The sequence below is a fragment of the Melanotaenia boesemani genome, chromosome 4 (assembly GCF_017639745.1).
Source record: "Melanotaenia boesemani isolate fMelBoe1 chromosome 4, fMelBoe1.pri, whole genome shotgun sequence".
NCBI classification, from domain to species: domain Eukaryota; kingdom Metazoa; phylum Chordata; class Actinopteri; order Atheriniformes; family Melanotaeniidae; genus Melanotaenia; species Melanotaenia boesemani.
Window position 1 is genome coordinate 31,392,030 of NC_055685.1, and position 18,520 is coordinate 31,410,549.

General features: G+C 41.6%; 1 long non-coding RNA gene across 1 annotated transcript; it reads left to right on the forward strand.

The window, feature by feature from the left end:
- The first annotated feature begins 9,057 nt into the window (after positions 1 to 9,057).
- On the forward strand, positions 9,058 to 17,807 carry LOC121639033. The gene is made up of 3 exons (XR_006010119.1): positions 9,058 to 9,068; positions 17,076 to 17,087; positions 17,728 to 17,807. It is a non-coding gene; the product is annotated as an uncharacterized LOC121639033 (long non-coding RNA).
- The last annotated feature ends 713 nt before the right edge of the window (positions 17,808 to 18,520 follow it).

The following is an 18,520-nucleotide window of genomic DNA, read 5'->3' on the forward strand; positions in this document are numbered from 1 at the left end:
AGGCAGTGTTCAGTAGTCAGTCCGAAACAGAGGTTGTATCCAATAAAGCAGCAGGCAAAAAGATCTAACAGGGGAACAGGCGACAGGAGGTCCAAGGTACGTATCAGGGTCGGCAACAGGAATCTAGAACAAGACAAGAGGAAGGCTGGATATCAAGAGGGCAAGAGTAGTGGACCATCTGGCAAGGAAGCCTGAACAGGAGAGGGTTTAAAAGGAGTGGGGAACAGGCGACAATGGTTTAGCAATCAGGGCGGCTCCAGGTGGAGCAGATGAGCCTGATTAGTAGGGAAGTGCAGGCAGCAACCATGACAGATTACTACACAAATTCAATAAGAAGATCCAGAAATCCGGAAACTCGTAACTGTCTGCGTCTGTGATGCAGACACAGACGCTGCGCGAGTATAAATCCACCTTTAGGTGAAAGCATCAGACATGTTTGATGGATTAATGCTATCTGTCACCACATCTGTCTCCTAATAAGTGCTTGTTTGTTGGTTGATAAGCATTCATATGAATTGAAAGTCATTTGTGCATTTATTCCAGGAATAAATAAGGATGCCTATCCATACAACATACTTGTTGCATGTAACTGGGTTCCAGAAACATAAAATTTCAAAGCATATTCCTGTGGTATGGATTGTTACTAGTGCACCAAAATTATATGCATAAATAATCCTCTGTCCTCTCCATTCCAAACTTCATTTTTCCCTTTAGTGCATCTCCCTGCAAGTCCCTCACCTCCTACCCGCAAACCACCCGCTCATCTTCCTAACCCCATGTGAGCGTATAATGTTCACACAGCAGAATATAGATAAATCCAGAATGGACACCTTTATCGATTTTTCCCTCACCACAGACACAGGAGATAATGAAAGGGTTTTCCTGGCTTGCCCCAAATAGCATTGCGTCATCTTTCTTCAGGTGGTCTGGAAGTGAAAGACAAATTGAAAGAAGTGGACTCTGTCCCACTGATGCAATCGCCAATACAGTGCTTGTCTGATATCTTCAGTGTAATCAGTATATATGGGAAGTTGTGTCGTTTATGTTACAAAGGTCAGTGGAGAAGCAGATGATGAAACTTTACAAGAGAATCCATCTTGCCAGGATTCCACACTCCTAACAAAAATGGAGTCCATGGTGTACCCGTCCTTTCACCTAGCAGCTGCTGCAGGCGTCTTGAAAGTGATTCGTTTGTTTGTCCAAGTTCTCAAAACAATGGTTGTCTTTTTAAACCAGCTGTTCATGAATCAGTTAGGTTAAACAGACGGCAGATTCCCAAAAGAATAAAAACTATTCACCCATTTTAATTATCTTATTAATTTATTTGTATTCCAACCATTCTAGCTGAACTCATATGCTGCTGGATGTCTGGAATTTAATCAAGTATAATGTTTTACAGGAGCTGGATGTTTTCATATAAAAATTTAAATTTTGTTTCAAGTTGTAGAATTTTGGAATTTTTTTATTTCCTGTAGAAGGATAAATTGATGTGGAAAAATAACATTGACATATAGTCCTTAAAGCTTTTACTTAGATTATGACTAATGTTATAATGCAGTCTATTCATTCTGTTTTTAGCCTCACAAGTAATGCTGTAAATAATAAATAAATAAATAATACTGCTGGGGTAATGCATCATAGTTTGTTCATGTATAGATAATGGCATATAATGAACCGAATTTTATATCTTTGGCTTTTAAAAGTTAAAAATACATTACCCAGAAATTAGAGTCTAAGCATTGTTCTCTAAAGACACCCTTGATGATGCAATATGTTTTCTAATATATTTATCACCACATGAAATCGACCCTAAAGTTGATAAAATACATTTCCAGGTAAATTTATGGACAGCTTGGTGTAAATACAGTTTTATGACTGTTGCTTAGCAGCCAGCTAGGAACTCTTTGTCACTTTTATACTGAATGGAGGCTGATTCAAGTTGTATGCTGTAGACTGATGGGCTGCCCAAAGCAACAGTGGCCAGAAGCAGCAAGGGGCAGATATCCCCTCTTTCAATCCTGCTACACAATTTCTCCTCATTTGGTTGCTCAGAGGTCTAATGGCTCCAGCACTCTCAAAAACTTAATTACTACCAAGGCAGCATTAGGAGACATGGTTGGACCTGTTAAAGAGATTCTCCTTTTATTTGCAGCCATTCTTTCCCCTTTAAAAAAATAGAATGATTTAAATCTTCCATTTAAATATAAACAATCTCACAGTTAGTCTTAGATCTGTGAGAACATTTAATTTCATTTCCTGGATTTTGAGAGTGCTATTATGTTAGTGAATGATAGATATCACTTGAAATTTCCCTAGTTTGTTTAAATAGCATTTTTACTTCACTATGCTCTGTTTTTATTGATTTTCTCTGAGACTCAGCCCAGATGGAATAATGAACTATTCAGCCTGAGTCTGTATTTTCTCTGCAACCAGAGGGGTGCCTAAATTTCTCAGCTTTAGAGGAAAAGAATATGGTAAAGAGCTACCTTGAGAGGGGGGCTGTACAGTCCTAGTCATGCTATTTATGTCAGCTTCTACAAAACATCCCATACATGGGCATATGCAATACTTTGAAGAGGTGTGGATAGTGGTCACTTTCTACCCTCAAAATGGACATTCATGCTATTCTACTATCCCTTGTCCTCTTTGTCTGGTTTAGTTGTTTTCTGAATGGAGACACATCCCAGTGAATGTGTTGTTGATGCATTCGATGCAGTTTCAAATGGTTAGGCAGCAGAGGGACTCGGTGGACCCTCATCGACTGGTGATGATGACAGAATTTGCATCACAGGTCTCTCACAAAAACAGGTGCAGAAACCATGATTTGCCTTTAACTGTTTGGTAACACCTCTTCACAAAGGTTGCAGGTTATGAATAACATAGCTGGGCAAGGCCATCGATATGGGCATTAATACTAACCACATGGGTGGAAAGGTTGAGACATTTAGTCAGCATAGTTACCAGTGAACAGATGTCGACAGCCTACACCCCAACACAATTTTCTAATGTAAAATAGTAGAAAACCACAGGGGCTTTAAAATAAAGGCTTGGTACATCTGAGGTGTTGGAAGTAGGCTATGTATTTATCCATCCATAGAAAGGCTGCAAGTTCCATGCTACCGTGGAATATATATATATATATATATATATATATATATATATATAAAGAAGAAGAATTAAAGAGTAGTAATACTCTTACGAGGGTTGCCCAAAATCATTTCTTTGAAAGTACTTAATAAAGGGTTGCCACATTGAGTGGAATATATGTTCTTTCTGTCTTAAAGAGTATTTAATCTTTTCCAAATAAAGGCATTGCATTATATCAATAAGGACGTTGTGATGGGACGGAGGGGTCCTACTTTTCCAATTCAGTAAAATCAAGCGTCTAGCTAATAACAGTACAAAGCACAAGGCTTCAGTTTTTATAGGTTATCTAGATGCATATCTGAGGGTATGACACCGAACAGGGACATCATGGGATCAGTCGGTAGCTCAACTTTCAGAATGTCTGACAAAGTTTTTATAGTTTGGGAACAGTAAGGTGCGATACTAGGACAGTCCCAAAAGGTATGAGTTAGAGTGGTCTGAGCATAGCCACAGTAATCGCAGGAAGTATTGACACCAGAAAACATCTTAGACAATTTGTATTTAGATAGATGCAGTTGGTCAATAACTGTTTAACAGATTTTCCAACTTGCCTGATAGTAGGCCACTCTTGTTTATCTTCTCTCACGTCTCAGTCACTGTGCGGTGGCTGGTAGGGAAAACGCATAGTTGGTGCTATTTGTACCTTGTTGGTGGCTGTAGTGACAAGGTGCTGCCTTACTGGCATACCCATCATATGTATGAACAAATCTAAAATTCTTTGCTTACAAGAATGTATCAGATCATTGCGGAGGTAAAAAAAAAAAAAAAAAAAAACTCCAATGATAACCTAAATACAAGCTGACATCAAGTTTGGCCAGTAAACAACAAATGTTACATAATGTCCCTTTAAGCTGCTGTCATGCCCTTTTAAATTGCCCTGTAGTTGAATTGGGTTGACTGGAATACCCTTAGACACCAAGATGAAGCAAATATGTATTGAAGTTATTCAATAAATTTGCATTGGGTCAGCTATTAGTGTATTTAACATCTACCATGATGTCTCTCTATTGGAGAGAGGATTTGAACCAGGAATCAGCAAAATGAGAATCCCAGATGGTTGAGAAGAAGGATGTGGTTGATGGTGTTGAAAGCTGAAGTGAGGTAGAAGATTCTTTGATATTCAAAAAGCATGTAAATGAGTGTAATGTGATTATTGCTGTCAGTGCCTGCAGGATTTTGGGGCCTAGGCAGATTCTACCTTCCTCTGTCTGGTTCTACTAGATAATTTCCTTCCTGTTAAAAGAGATTTTTTCCCTCTCCACTGTCACCCACCACCCCATGCTGATAATGGAGGATTGAATTAAATTTTTAAGATTATTTGAACACACATTAAAGGGGTAATGCACCCTAAAATGTGTTTTGTAAGCCGTAAACAACACAGTATTATTTAATAGTAATGTAAACCACCTATACTGTTGATAGAATTTTTTGTTTTTTCATTTGATTAAAAATGTGATTTTGTGGGTAACAAATGGCTCAAAACGCCCCCTACAGGGTAAAAGCGGGTTTTTCATTATGTAGAGCTGTACTTTGGCTGTACTTGTGGCTTCTCTGTGTCATGAGAATTTTTAAAAACCTCACAGCCTTTCCCTCCAGATGCAGATAGGGGAAAAGTCTTCCACCTCAAAGACTGCTCTGTAGCGTATATAGGTGCTTTGTGAAGTTTGCTTTCCATCTTGCTAGTGGCCGCTGCGCTGCTGTCTGTCAATCATTTCTACCTGTGCATCCCGATCCGCCCACTCTTCACTCCCTGATCACTCCACACCTCCCACCCCAACCCTGCAGTTTCTTGGAATTTTTTGAAATTTGGCAGTGGGTGGAGTGATTTGTTTTGTTTTTGCCAGATTTATGAAGGTGTTTATGCATGGTTCTTTTGTCTGGAAAAAATCTCAGTCATCTTGAAACTGTAAGTTTCACTGTTAACCATGAGTGCAAACACTCTCCTAATTAGTCACATATCAAGACACTGTTTGCACAACATTTAAGAGGGAAGGATAATGGAAGCAGCAGTCTTATTTTTAAAACCGAGACACTCATTAGTGAGGTGGAAAAAAAGACGAAGACTGTTTTATTTAAAACGAGTGCTGAATTAAAAAAGAAAAAAAAATCTGACATGAAGAAAAAAGAAAAAAGAAATGATCAGATTATCAACCAGCAGTGACGCCTGTACAGTTTACAAGGGACACGCAAATACTTTGATAAAACAAATCATGGTAGGGTTGCTGTTTCTTGAATTGCACTGTGGAAGTGTGAGAAGCAATTATATGCCAGAAAGTCTGCAAATATTTTTTCTTTGTGAAAATCTCATTAGAGAAGTCTTCTGCAGCCATTATGGATGTTGCAATGCTGCAGTTATTTATAGCACAAACATTTGCTGTAAATACGAATATATTGTGAAAAATGTCGATGAAGTAAAATAAATAAATAATGATCATAATGAATAATGTTATGGTATTTTCTGTTTTGTTTCATGATGCATTGTTAACCCTCTTTTTGCTCCCACCTTGTATCAGGATTGCATTGCTATTAAAGTTTGTGTGTATATGATCTAACAAATGCATAAGTTGTAAACATTCTCAACCTATACTAGTCCCTCAGTGGGGAAATCCAGCTCATACTGTCTCTTTTGCCATAACTCTGCATCAAGCCCCCAGAAATGCGCTAATCAGCCCTAGCAATGATAATGCTGATCTGCTCAGATTAAATTATCTGATGCACATTAAATCTCTTAATCACCTGGTTATTAGTCAGGGTTCAGGGTCCACAGAGGTGTAGACCAGAACAAGTTGAACCTGTTGTTTCTTCTTACCTGACTGCGCTGCATTTCAAGGAGAACCAGAAACTTCCATCCATCCATCAATTTTCTGCCGCTTATCCGGAATTGGGTCGCGGGGGTAGCTGCCTAAGCAGGGAAACCCAGACTTCCCTCTCCCTGGCCACATTCACCAGCTCATCCGGAGGGATCCCGAGGCATTCCCAGGCCAGCCGAGAGATGTAGTCCATCCAGCGCGTCCTAGGTCTTTCAGTCACTACCCACAGCTCATGACCATAGGTGAGGGTAGGAACGTGGATCGACCGGTAAATCGAGAGCTTTGCCTTTTGGCTCAGCTCCCTTTTCACCACGACAGACTGATGCAGAGTCCGCATCACTGCAGACGCCGCACCGATCTGCCTGTCGATCTCCCGCTCCATCCTTCCCTCAGTCGTGAATAAGACCCCGAGATACGTGAACTCCTTCACTTGGGGCAGGACCCTATTGCAGACCCGGAGAGAGCCCTCCACCCTTTTCCGGCTGAGGACCATGGTCTCGGACTTGGAGTTGCTGATTCTCATCCCAGCCGCTTCACACTCGGCTGCCAATCGCTCCAGTGTGAGCTGAAGATCACGGCCCGATGAAGCCAACAGAACACATCATCCGCAAAGAGCAGAGACCCAATCCTGAGACCCAATCCTGAGGCCACCAGAATCGTCCGGAAGTCATTCTCCATGGCCTTGCCAAACTCCTCCCATGCCCGAGTTTTTTCCTTTTTCCAACCGCCGAAGCTGCGCTCCGCTTATCCCGCCAATATCCATCAGCTGCCTCTGGAGTCCCACAGGCCAAAAAGGCCCGGTAGGATTCCTTCTTCAGCTTGACGGCATCCCTTACTGCCAGTGTCCACCAACGAGTTCAGGGGTTACCGCCACGACAGGCACCCACGACCTTATGGCCACAGCTGCGGCTGGCCGCCTCGACAATAGAGGCACGGAACACAGCCCATTCGGACTCAATGTCCCCCACCTCACCCAGGACATGGTTGAAGCTCTGCCAGAGATGGGAGTTGAAACTCTTTCTGACAGGGGACTCTGCCAGACGTTCCCAGCAGACCCTCACAACACGCTTGGGTCTGCCAGGCCTGACCGGCATCCTCCCCCACCATCAGAGCAAACTCACCACCAGGTGGTGATCAGTTGACAGCTCCGCCCCTCTCTTCACCCGAGTGTCCAGGACATGTGGCTGCAAGTCTGATGACAAGACTACGAAGTCGATCATCGAACTACGGCCTAGAGTGTCCTGGTGCCAAGTGCACATGTGGACACTCTTATGTCTGAACAAGGTGTTCGTTATGGACAGTGCATGACGAGTGCAGAAGTCCAACAACAAAGCACCACATGGATTTAGACTAGAGGGGGCTGTTCCTCCCAACCAAGCCCCTCCAGGTCTCACTGTCATTGCCCACGTGAGCATTGAAGTCCCCCAGCAGAACGAGGGAGTCCCCGGAAGGAGTGCTCTCCAACACCCCCCCCCAAGGACTCCAAAAAGGGTGGGTACTCTGAACTGCTATTTGGTGGCACAAATAACAGTCAGGCTCATTGCGCCAAGTCAGGGGGAAATGAGCATGCCCACACCTGCTCGGCGCCTCTCACCGGGAGCACCTCCAGAATGGAAGAGGGTCCAGCCCCTCTCAATGACAGTGGTTCCAGAGCCCAAGCTGTGCGTCAAGGTGAGTTTAACTATATCTAGCTGGAACCGCTCAACCTCGCGCACCAGCTCAGGCTCCCTCCCCGCCAGAGAGGTGACATTCCACGTCCCTAGAGCTAGCTTTTGCAGCTGAGGATCAGACCGCCAGGGTCCCCACCTCTGGCAGCCACCCAGCTCACAATGCACCCGACCCTTATGGCCCCTCCTGCAGGTGGTGAGCCCAAGGGAGGAGAGGCCCATGTCACCCTTTTGGACTGAGCCCGACCGGGCCCCATGGGGCCCGGCCACCAGGCGCTCGCCTCCGTTCCCCACCTCCAGGCCTGGCTCCAGAGGGGGGCCCGGTGACCCATGTCCGGGCAAGGGAAACCTTGGTCCTTGTTTTCTCATCATCATAGGGGTGATTTGAGCCACACTTTGTCTGGTCCCTCCCCCAGACACCTGTTTGCCATGGATGACCCTACCAGGGGCATGAGCCCCCGACAACATAGCCGCTAGGATCGTCAGGACGCACAAACTCCTCCACCACGATAATGTGGCGGCTCAGGGAGAAGAACTAGAAACTTATCCTCCACATTTAAAAATAACATCAAACTGTGGATGTACCCTAATTTTAAACTGTCCCCATGGGCATCATCCAATGAGTTGGCACATCATTCTATTCTATTCTTTTCTATTCTACAGTCATTTAGCAGACGCTTTTATCCAAAGAGACTTACATTTGAAAATAAGAACAACACAAGCAAGAACTCAAACAAGATGGGGCATCATAATTAAGTGGTAGTCAGATTGCTGTGAGTCCAGTTGGACCCAGGTGCTGTCATGTAGTGCTAGAGGCAGTGCATATATATTTTTTTATTTTATTTTTTTAAAGCTTTTACAGTTTTTGTGAGTCATTTTGTTTAAATATCATACGATCATATTGGTTGTACTCACCAGTTATTCTAAATATATTTTTGGTCATAAGATTCTCCTCTGGTTCAAGCCTTGGCTGGGAAGAGGTTTGATCAGTGCAGAGTTTGCCGTGTATGCGTGGGTTCTCTCCGGGTACTCAGGCTTCCTGCAACAGTCCAAAGACATGCGTGTTAGGTTAATTGATCACTCTAAATTCTCCTAGCAGTTAGTGTGAGTGGTTGTTAGTCTTTCTGTGTTGGCCCTGTGATGGACTGGCAACCTGTCCAGGGTGTACCCTGCCTCTTGCCTGCTAATTACTGGGATAGGCTCCAACTTCAGCGTGACCCTGAATAAGAATAAGTGGTATAGGAAATGGATAAATGGATGGATTTTCCTATAAATGATGTCATAGATGTAAATGATGACAAATGAACTCCAATAACGTTCTCACTTTAAATGAGTCAGGCACATTTACCATTTTAGCTTTGAAAATTAGTAATAATAATAACAAAAAAAAGACATATCCATTATTGAACTTTGTAAATAATCTTCAGATGTGATTAACCATTCAGTAGAGCAAAGTGACCCCATCATTCAGTCCACCTACTCATTTGAGCTACTACTTTACATCGTTATTCAGACTGCCACTAATGCAATCATACCACAGTATTATTAGTGTTATTCAAAAGTCTTTTGACATTCTAAGGGCATTTGGCATATGTATGTGACAAGCTCAATGAAACCTAAAATAATTTCAATGCTGAAGTCTCAGTTTTTCAAAGTTATACAAGAAACTGAAATGAAAGAACAATCTTTTTTTGCTTTGCTGTTTTTCTATGTTGATAGAATGTAAAGGTTACAGACGTTAATTTCCATAATTGTTGTTGGTCAGCTTCATTGGAAATCAGATTTCACCGCCACAGGATTTGCAAATCCTCATCCATATTGTCAGAAATGTGGGATTTTGCCAGAAGGATCTTTTGGCATTTTCTCAAAATGTCCCATGAGCTATTTACTGTTTAGATATACTGTCATATTTTAGAGAATGTTCTTTCACTAATATGTTTGATAATATTGGGCTTTATAGGTGAACTGAGTCCTCAAGTGCTACAGCTATTGATTGCAGGTAATCTGTCAGGCTGTGGCATTTCAAAGCTGCTGAGCTTAAGCTAGATACACAAACCAAATTTAGTGCTCTACACTTTGTACCTAAAGAAGTCAACAGGGGACATGCAGATATTTTCTTTACTCCATTTTCACACTTTAATCTCTATGTGGCATACTGGCTATGTTCCCAGTCAGTGGACATTCTTTTTGGGCCAACACAGTTTATTTATTGATCTTACTGGTCCACAAAACTCAGTTGATTGGCAGCCCAACTAACACTGGGCAAGCTTGCTCTATTATTTAAACTACTTTTCTTAGTGCACCTTTAGATTAAAGCCCCGTTTCCACCAACGGGTGCGGGGCAGGTTGGGGCGTATTATTTTGTTTCCACATGCAAAAACTACAAAGTTTACCCTAATATCCGCCCAACTAGTTCTACTTTGTTGGGTCTCTTCTGCTGAGGTACCAAACTAACCAACCCGACCCAAAAGGGTGGAGTTTGACGCACTGCAATCCGCTGATTCGTTGAGAAAAAAAAGTCACTTTGCATGTGAAAACAAAGCAGGATGCAGATTGAAGTAGGTGGGGAGTGGGGGGAGGGGGCCAATAGCACCCTGGTTCCCGGGGTGTGCGGCTGCAACATCGGGGTGTGTGCTGGCCTACGCCGGGTGGCTGTCTGGGGGGGCCTGGTCCTCCTAGGCATGTTGCGGGCCCTCTGACTTTGAGGGGTGGGGCGGCCGCCTCTGGGCTCCTGGGGCCCTGGGCCCTTCGCTTGGGCTACCCTGGGTGGCCGGTCCCTTGCGGGGCCGGCGGCTGCTGATCTTTGCCCACTGGGGCCTGTGCCCCGGGACTGTGGGGGGCTCTTGCTGGGGCTCTCCTCTGCCGCCCTTCGGGTGGGGCTGGAGTCGTCTTTGTGGTGGGGTGGCTTGGGTTGGTGCTCCGGGTTTGCTGCTGAGGGCCCGGCCCAGGCCCTGGTCTGCCTCTGGCCTCCGTGGAGGCGAGGTCACATTTGCACGATCTCACTCACCACTCTTCATCACTGATCACTCCTTGTTTCTCATGCTCTGCATGCTGACACAGTCACTGAGTTGTCTAGTGGGTTTTTAATATAAGCGATAATTATAAAAAAAATTTTTTTTGTATTTTTCCTGTGAGTTAGTACCTGGTCGCTGTTATGTCTTTTTGATTTGGTTATTATTTAAAATCTCTTAATGACTGGCAGCCCTGTTTTTTTTTTTTTTTTTTTTTCTGTGTGTGTGTTTCTGCTTTTGTAAAAGTTGTAGGAAATTTTCTGGTGTGTTCATGTACAGGTGTAACAGTTTGTTGTCTGGTGATGGTATGGATTGAAGGGTCGTTTCCTTCTGTCTGTGATCTTTTTGTCTCCTTTCTTCTTTCCCTTTTGCTCTTTTTGCTATTAAAAAAATAAATAAAAAAAAAAAACAAAGCAGGAACAGCTCCTTGTTTAGAGCAACATATTTTCTTTTTGTTGTTTAAATCTCTGTTTAAAATTATCACAATTTTCCTTCTTTGTTTCTAAGTCGTGTTTTGGTTATACTTTAAGGAAGGTGCTGCATTGGCGTTGTGCTATTACGTAGCTGAGGCATCTATCACTATCTGGCTGATACTCCACCTCTAAAGTAAGGTTACAGTTGACTGTGGAAAAGCAATGAGATTACAGTTTACACACCATATCTGCACCCTAACTGCACTGTACTGTCCTGTCCCGACCCGAACCCATTGGTGGAAATGAGGATTAAGTGTGTCCCCTGGCCTTGACAAAAGGTCAGTAATGTATTACTTCAGTTAGGCTCCAACAGATATTGTGTCTGTTGACATCTTTGGATAATGACTCTGTCTGGATCTGACCTTTTTGTTAATACCAGCTTTTTATCCTTCAACACACTTTTACTAATTTGCTGCCCAGACAAAAAACAAAACAAAAAAAAAAAACAAGAGTAGTCCTTAGAAATGTTTTGTTCAATTGAACGTACGTGCATGTGGGAGAGAGAAAGGCTGCATGTCTGCCTGCTTATGTGCAAATACTCTGCTGGACTCATAACATGTGAGATCAGTCCCATAAATGTCAGTTTGTGCGCACATGAATGAGTGCACTCAGAAATAATTGGTTTGGTCTGCAGAATCACCAGCGGAACAGCAGAGGACAAGAGGAGAGAAGAGAGAAGGAAGAGAGACGGTGCTTTGCTTCAGCTCATTAACCAACGCCTGTTAGCTTGGAAATAAATTGGGTGAGATTCCACCACTGGAGAAGCTGATTAGTTCATTTTTCTCCTCCCCCGTCCGACTGATCTGTCGTAGGTGTAGTGAGGCACGGCCACGCTCTCCCCCTCACTCTGTCTCACTTACACTCACACCATATGAAACCAAGCACACATACATTAAAAATCAGTGGCCCATGAGTCCTGGAACAGATGTGAATGAGACAGGTGTCAGATGACTTAAAGCCTACCACAACTCAAAGGTCACCTACACCTACTGTGTCTCTGTCTGGCTGGGTTCGCAGCCAATGGTCCAGGCTCCCTCCAGTGGGACTGATGGTTGACAGAATGCTTCAAGAAGTGGGCAGACTGATTGAGACTGCTCTGAACTCTAGGTGGAAAACATGAAAAAAACAAAAAAGAAAAAGAAAAATTCAGCAGTGCTGGTGTTTCTGCAAAGGCATGGAGGGCTTTGCCAGTGTTGCTTTTGGTCTACTGATTGCTACTATATGATTCTGACATATAATCTCACATCTCCTGTCATTATTGTTGCAATATAAAACATCTTTTATTCAATGCTGCAGGAATCATCACATTGTGGAGCATAAAAGCAAAAATTTGGAACATAGCTGGCTTGTAAAAACCTTTGCATGCTTTTTATGTTATTTGCATTCTGTTCAAAACACAGGCAGAACACTTAACCAGTCTGAAAGGGCCATTGCCGTCCTGAGTAAAAGCCCCTTCATTTGGCAAAAAGTGCAGAGTGGATGATTTTTTTCAAAATGGGTATTTGCTGCAGTAATTCACTGGAATGTGTTTATCAGTGAAATTACCCAACAGCCTTGGAAAAACACCAGAATACTTCACTGCCAGGCAACATAATACAACGCTGTCTTAATAAGGCTGTCAATACATATTGTACATGCATGTGTATTATTGTCCCTTTACCAAGTAACAGACATCTACAGGCTAGCTGCAAGCATTAATGCACCAGCTGACACAAAGGCATGACCAGGATTGCTTTAAATTAGTTAATTTTGTGAACCAAAACACATGGAAGAGTGGGCAAGTTATAAACTTCACACACAAATGCACAGGCTCACATTAATGGTCAGTGTTTTTTGGCTTGTCATGCCTACACCCCCACTGCTCCTCCCTTCTTAATAACATCATTCATCAGAAAGTGTCAGTGCTGAGAGATGGGTCGATAAACAATTTAGTGCAACATGCCTAATGGCAACCGGAGTCATTTAATATATTCACATGCTTATAAATCCTACAGATTAGACCATCCTTCATAAACCCTTCCACTGAAGGTTTTATACAATACATGCAGAATCATGTATTACTTTTTGGAGCCATCCTCAATAACGGATATACAGATAGAATCTGCATAAACATATAAATTATCCTAGTATTTACTACGTTTAATTATTTAAAGTCCACTTCCAGAAGCAATCAATCCAAATTTAGATTTTCCTTTGCAGGATCTATATCAGGGATATTCCATCTGGTCCCACGGGGGCTGCAGTCCTGCAGGTTTTTAACGTTTCCCTACTCCAGCACACCTGACTCAAATTTAATTGGACCCAACAGCCTATGAAGTTCTGTACAATGACTCATTAATTGTAATCATGTTGAGGTGTGCTGGAGCAGGGAAACATTGAAAACCTGTAGTACTGCAGCCCTTGTGGGATCGAATTGATTAGCCCTGATGTATAGCCTTCTTGGCATCACAGGAGCTGCAAAAAGGAGAGCCATCATATCCAACATTGATCCATAAAGGAATGGTCCTCCCACCACCTGCATTACCATTCCTTTATAGGGGATTTCTTGCTAATTGCCTTTCATTTCCACCTGTTTTCTGATCCATTTGTTCAACAGCAGGAAAAATTGATTGACAATCAGTGTTACTTCCTAACTGGACAGATCGATATCCCGGAAGTATGACTGACTTTGAGTTACATGGGAATGGTTATGTTTTCCTTTTATTTATTTTTAGCAGTGTACATACAGAATGTCTTAGATATGCATGTTCAGTAGTTTTGATCAAGTTAAAATGACACTGATAAAACTGAAGTGCATTTTGGCCTGTTTGCTTGAATTATTCTGCATTGTTTCAGTAAAGTCTCTGTGGCAGTAATGACACTGTCAGACATATTTCTGACTCGCTCTTAGCTATCAATCTGGGATACACTGCAAAAATGTACAAACTTGTCATCCTAAACAACCATTGATTTAAAAAGGTCAAACTGGCTAAGACAGATACACAAGCAGAGCATTCTAGTTTGTGGGTTACTGGATTACACACCAATGCTAGACAGCTGGGGGAGAGCGTTTACTGTTGGATTACTAATACATTACTTGTTTATTCTGTGCGTTTGGATATTCTTCCATCCATATGCTACCTAAAGCATAACTTGCTGTCACTCCAGTCTCACATCCTGCCATGCTGAAAGGTTATCAAACACAACACATTCATGTTTGATGAAACCTGTAAAATGTTTCTTCACCAGGGAGAATATATTAGACTTTACACACTACACAAAAATTTAAGCTATATTTCAGACTAAGCTGACATTTAACTGGCAGCCCTCTCTTCTTCTGTGTCAGCTCCCTTGAGGGACATGTAGCCTGAGTGGACATGGCATCGTCTTCCGATTGGGACCAAATGAGCCATGAGTAACAACAGAGGGCACCAAGTCTATTGGCTAATTGTCCTGAATAATGTGCACTGCTCTCCTTTTTGATTGGTGTTGGAGGTGGGAGGTTAGCTGTTGGCAGATTCATCCACAGCATACAGTGCAATGTCACTAAAATAGATCTGTCAGATGACTGCTGGGTGTGATTAAAGTCAAACCTCTATATTTCATCCATACCGTCTATGTGAAAAAGAAACAACCCCAGATGTTTGTTCTGGTGTTTGTTATTTTATAGAGCACAAACAATTTTACTCAAAGCTTCTCCGGTCATTTATTTGTATATAGTATTTCTAATACCTACAGCTGACCCACCTGTTCATTTTCAGACTTACAGCCATTTCACATCAGACTAGCACATAAAACATAAAGTGAGAAAATTATTGTAAGTTTACTGTTTCTAAGTGTGACGGTGTGCTTGGATGAAGTTTGTCATTAAATATTCATTCACCCCCAGGGAATGAATAATAACACCTCCCCATTGGATTCTTGGGCAAGACCCTTAATGCTACTGGCTATCCACTGTAAGATAAAAGCGTCAGCAAAATGATTGTAATGTAATGTAATATGGAGTATGAATTGGCCAAAACAAGTGTTTTTTCTTGTTCTTGCAGCCTTAAGAGCAAGAATAACGTTTTGCTTCCTGTGGAGTATGTAACAGGTTTTACTCTGTAAACCATAGAAGGAGATTATCTTGTTTCCTTAAAGGCATGTTATAGTAAAAATGTACGTTTTGCTAAAAAGACCATAAAAAATTAAGGTCATGTGCTCACTTTCTCTTTGGTCTTATGAAGCCCCACAGCAGGTTTAGTTCAGGCACAAAAACTGCGTGGTGATGTTATGGAAAATACAATGGTTTTAACTTTATATAAACCCATTTCACAATATTTACCTGGACCCACAGAAAAAGAAACATCTGACACAGTGATAATGAGACTCACCTTCAGTTGCATGATAAGATGTAACTGTTGTGTGGATACTTTCTTCTGCAGTCCCAAGGTCAATAATTACTCTCAATGATCATGGAGAAATAAAAACTAATATAAAGTTCCAGTGCAGTTTATTTGTAGATACTAATCAGAAGGGTTGGTTATTACAAAGCCTACAATCAGTCAGGAAACAACAAATCCAACAAACCACTGATTATCTTCAATCACAGCTGCTCGAGCATTCAATTGCAATGTTTACTACATGACTTTGATGAAGTTATAAATAAGGTTAGGTAAATAAATTGCATGGTCAGTCTGAGGCCTTGGTTTTAAAATGTGCATCAGTGGCAGGGCACAAACCCTGGTCTCCAACATCCAACTCCTGCTCCACGCCCTCTGCTACCCTGACCTCCTCAACCCTTTTTATTCCAGCTTGAGGTATAAAGTTTTCTTGTGGGCAGTAAATAAGGATGTAAATCATGAGTGCAGGAGCCTTTATATTGGATGTTGCTTGTGTTACATCTATTCAAGCTCACTGGTTTAGATTAAAATATGCCACAGTTGGAAAACAGTCTAAATCAAAATATATGAATAGTGTAATTTTCATCTTAACACATTTTAGTAGATAAATACAGCGATCTGAACTTGTTATGCATTTGTGATTTGTAAATCTGGCTTTGCGTGACATACTCATGGCCAGAAACTAATATTCTTTCAGATATGCTGAGATGTTCACAAGTCCTTTCTTGCAAGTCCAGGTCAAGTCTCACATCTTTGAGTGGCAAGCCCAGTGGCAAGTTGAATCTCACATCTTATGGCTCAAGTCCAAGACAAGTTGCCAGTCACTTTTAGCTGTAATGAATAACCTGCCATGCAACGCTTGCTGTCAGGTCTCCTTAGAAGATGTGCTATAACATCCAAGGAATTTAAAATTCATACTCACCCTTCATCTACCAACATTTAGTAACAGTATTGATCTGTTGCTTAAACTGACAAATACTCTGTCCTACTTGTTTGCTTCACTGAATTGGGAAAACTTGTTGCTGAACGTGGAAATTTATTTAGATTAGTAAATATGCTCTTAACATAACTCATTCAATAGTTTTTAATCTGTACAAAAAATCCATCTAGAAACACAGAGACATTTTCAAAATTAATACTGCAGTTCGTAGCATTTTTTCCTGAATGCAGAGAGGAAGACAAATATGCTGCATGTTCTGTAGGTTTTAGATGTTTTCCTGCTGCAACACAGCTGATCCAAATTACACCAGATTAAAAGGACAGCTTGTTGTCAAACTCTGCACACGCCTCTTAACGACCCATTATTAATTTCACTCACGTAAACATGTAAAATCTGCAGGACAGGGGCTCAACAAGTCCACATTTGGGGACCCTGCACTAGTGCATTAGAAAAATCTTTATAATTTTTTTAAAGAGCTTAAAATAACAGTGTGACATGACTACAGAAAATATTCATTCTAAACTTTTAAAATGGAATAAAAAAAGATAATAATAAAATAAATTAAATAAATTTAAATGAATTTAGATCCGATACTTGTAGGCCTAAAAACCATTCCTCACTCACCTAAATAAACAACAGCTGTACGTTTCTAATAAACAGACCCAGTAAAACCATGTTGTTTACTGTGGGTCTGACCCCAGTTTGGTCCCAGTTTAACATCATCATGGCAAAGTCACAGTTTATGAAAACTGTTCAGTGAATGTGTCATTCCTCTTCTGAATGCATTCAGTAAAGCCAAACTGATGGAGTTAACATTATTTTAGTACAAATGTTGAGCGCTAATGTTTACACGGCTCTAAGTTATTGCTAACATGGATGCTACCATTAAGCTATTACAGTGAAAAACATCTCCAGGTGTGTTTTAAGGTGGATGAGGTGGATCCAGCGTCCTGGATTTCTATACAGAAGTTGCAGTTTTCTGTTCTTATTTTCGTCCTTCTTTAAGTTTTAAATACACACAGAGCACACACAGCACTTATGTGTTGGCGCTGATATTGTTTTGATTAATTGTGCACACATCTGTGTTTGTGTGACGTTACGCCATTGTTACGTTTGGGGTAATGACAGCACACAGACAGCAGACAGGAGATCAGACAGAGGAAATCATGAAAAAACTAGAAGCAATCTGAGCACGCAGACCTCCCTCAGGGCATTGTCATTTCATTTTGCCAATGATTGTGGGCATTATTTGTGAGATAGAACCCCTAGTAAGAAAACTATCCCTAAAGAATCCTTTAAAAATTTCCTTGTTCCACAGTGTGATCTGAATCACCCCCAAAATATAATCACTTGTTTCTTCTTCCATTTCTAAAATTTCCTGAAAATTTAATCAAAATCCATCAAACGTCAACAAATTCATGACTTCCGCCTTGGCAATGGTAAAATAAATAAATAAATAAATATTGTTCACAAGTCTCAAATCATCAGTCCGAGCCTTAGAAGAAAGTCCCCATCTCTGCAATCATGTCATGTGTAAAATGTAATATTGAGACACTGAAGCACCCCAACCCAGCTAGCACATCACACAGCCCCCACGTAGACACATAAACAACTCACCTCACCATTCTGGCACCTTACAGCACAGCAGGCTGGCTTTTCTTGTCTGCCATTGCTTCCCAAATAAACATAACCAAAGCAGCAGAAGCAGTATGACACTATCAGCATCTTGGCTCAATCAACGTTCTCTCCCTCGCTACCCAGCTGAGGCAACCCACTGATGCATGACTACAGCAGGTTGGAGACTGGTACGGTGTGCCATCTCTTAAAGGAAGTGCTCTGGCTTATTTGAAAGCCTTTGTTTTGGGTTATTGTTTTGCTTTTTTAGTTCTCAGTGACAAATGAGTGATCTTGTGTTGGCAGACAGATTTAGCTCCAATCCTCCATAGTAAGAATAACATAACCGAATTTTCAAATATCTCACTGCACCATAGTACAAACACCGTCTCAGCTCTGTTCTCTCAGTCCAATTTATTTGGAAAGTCTGGGTTATTTCTATATCAGTACTACCACAGTTTTGATTACAATGCAACACTTGTGTGCATAATCTTTCC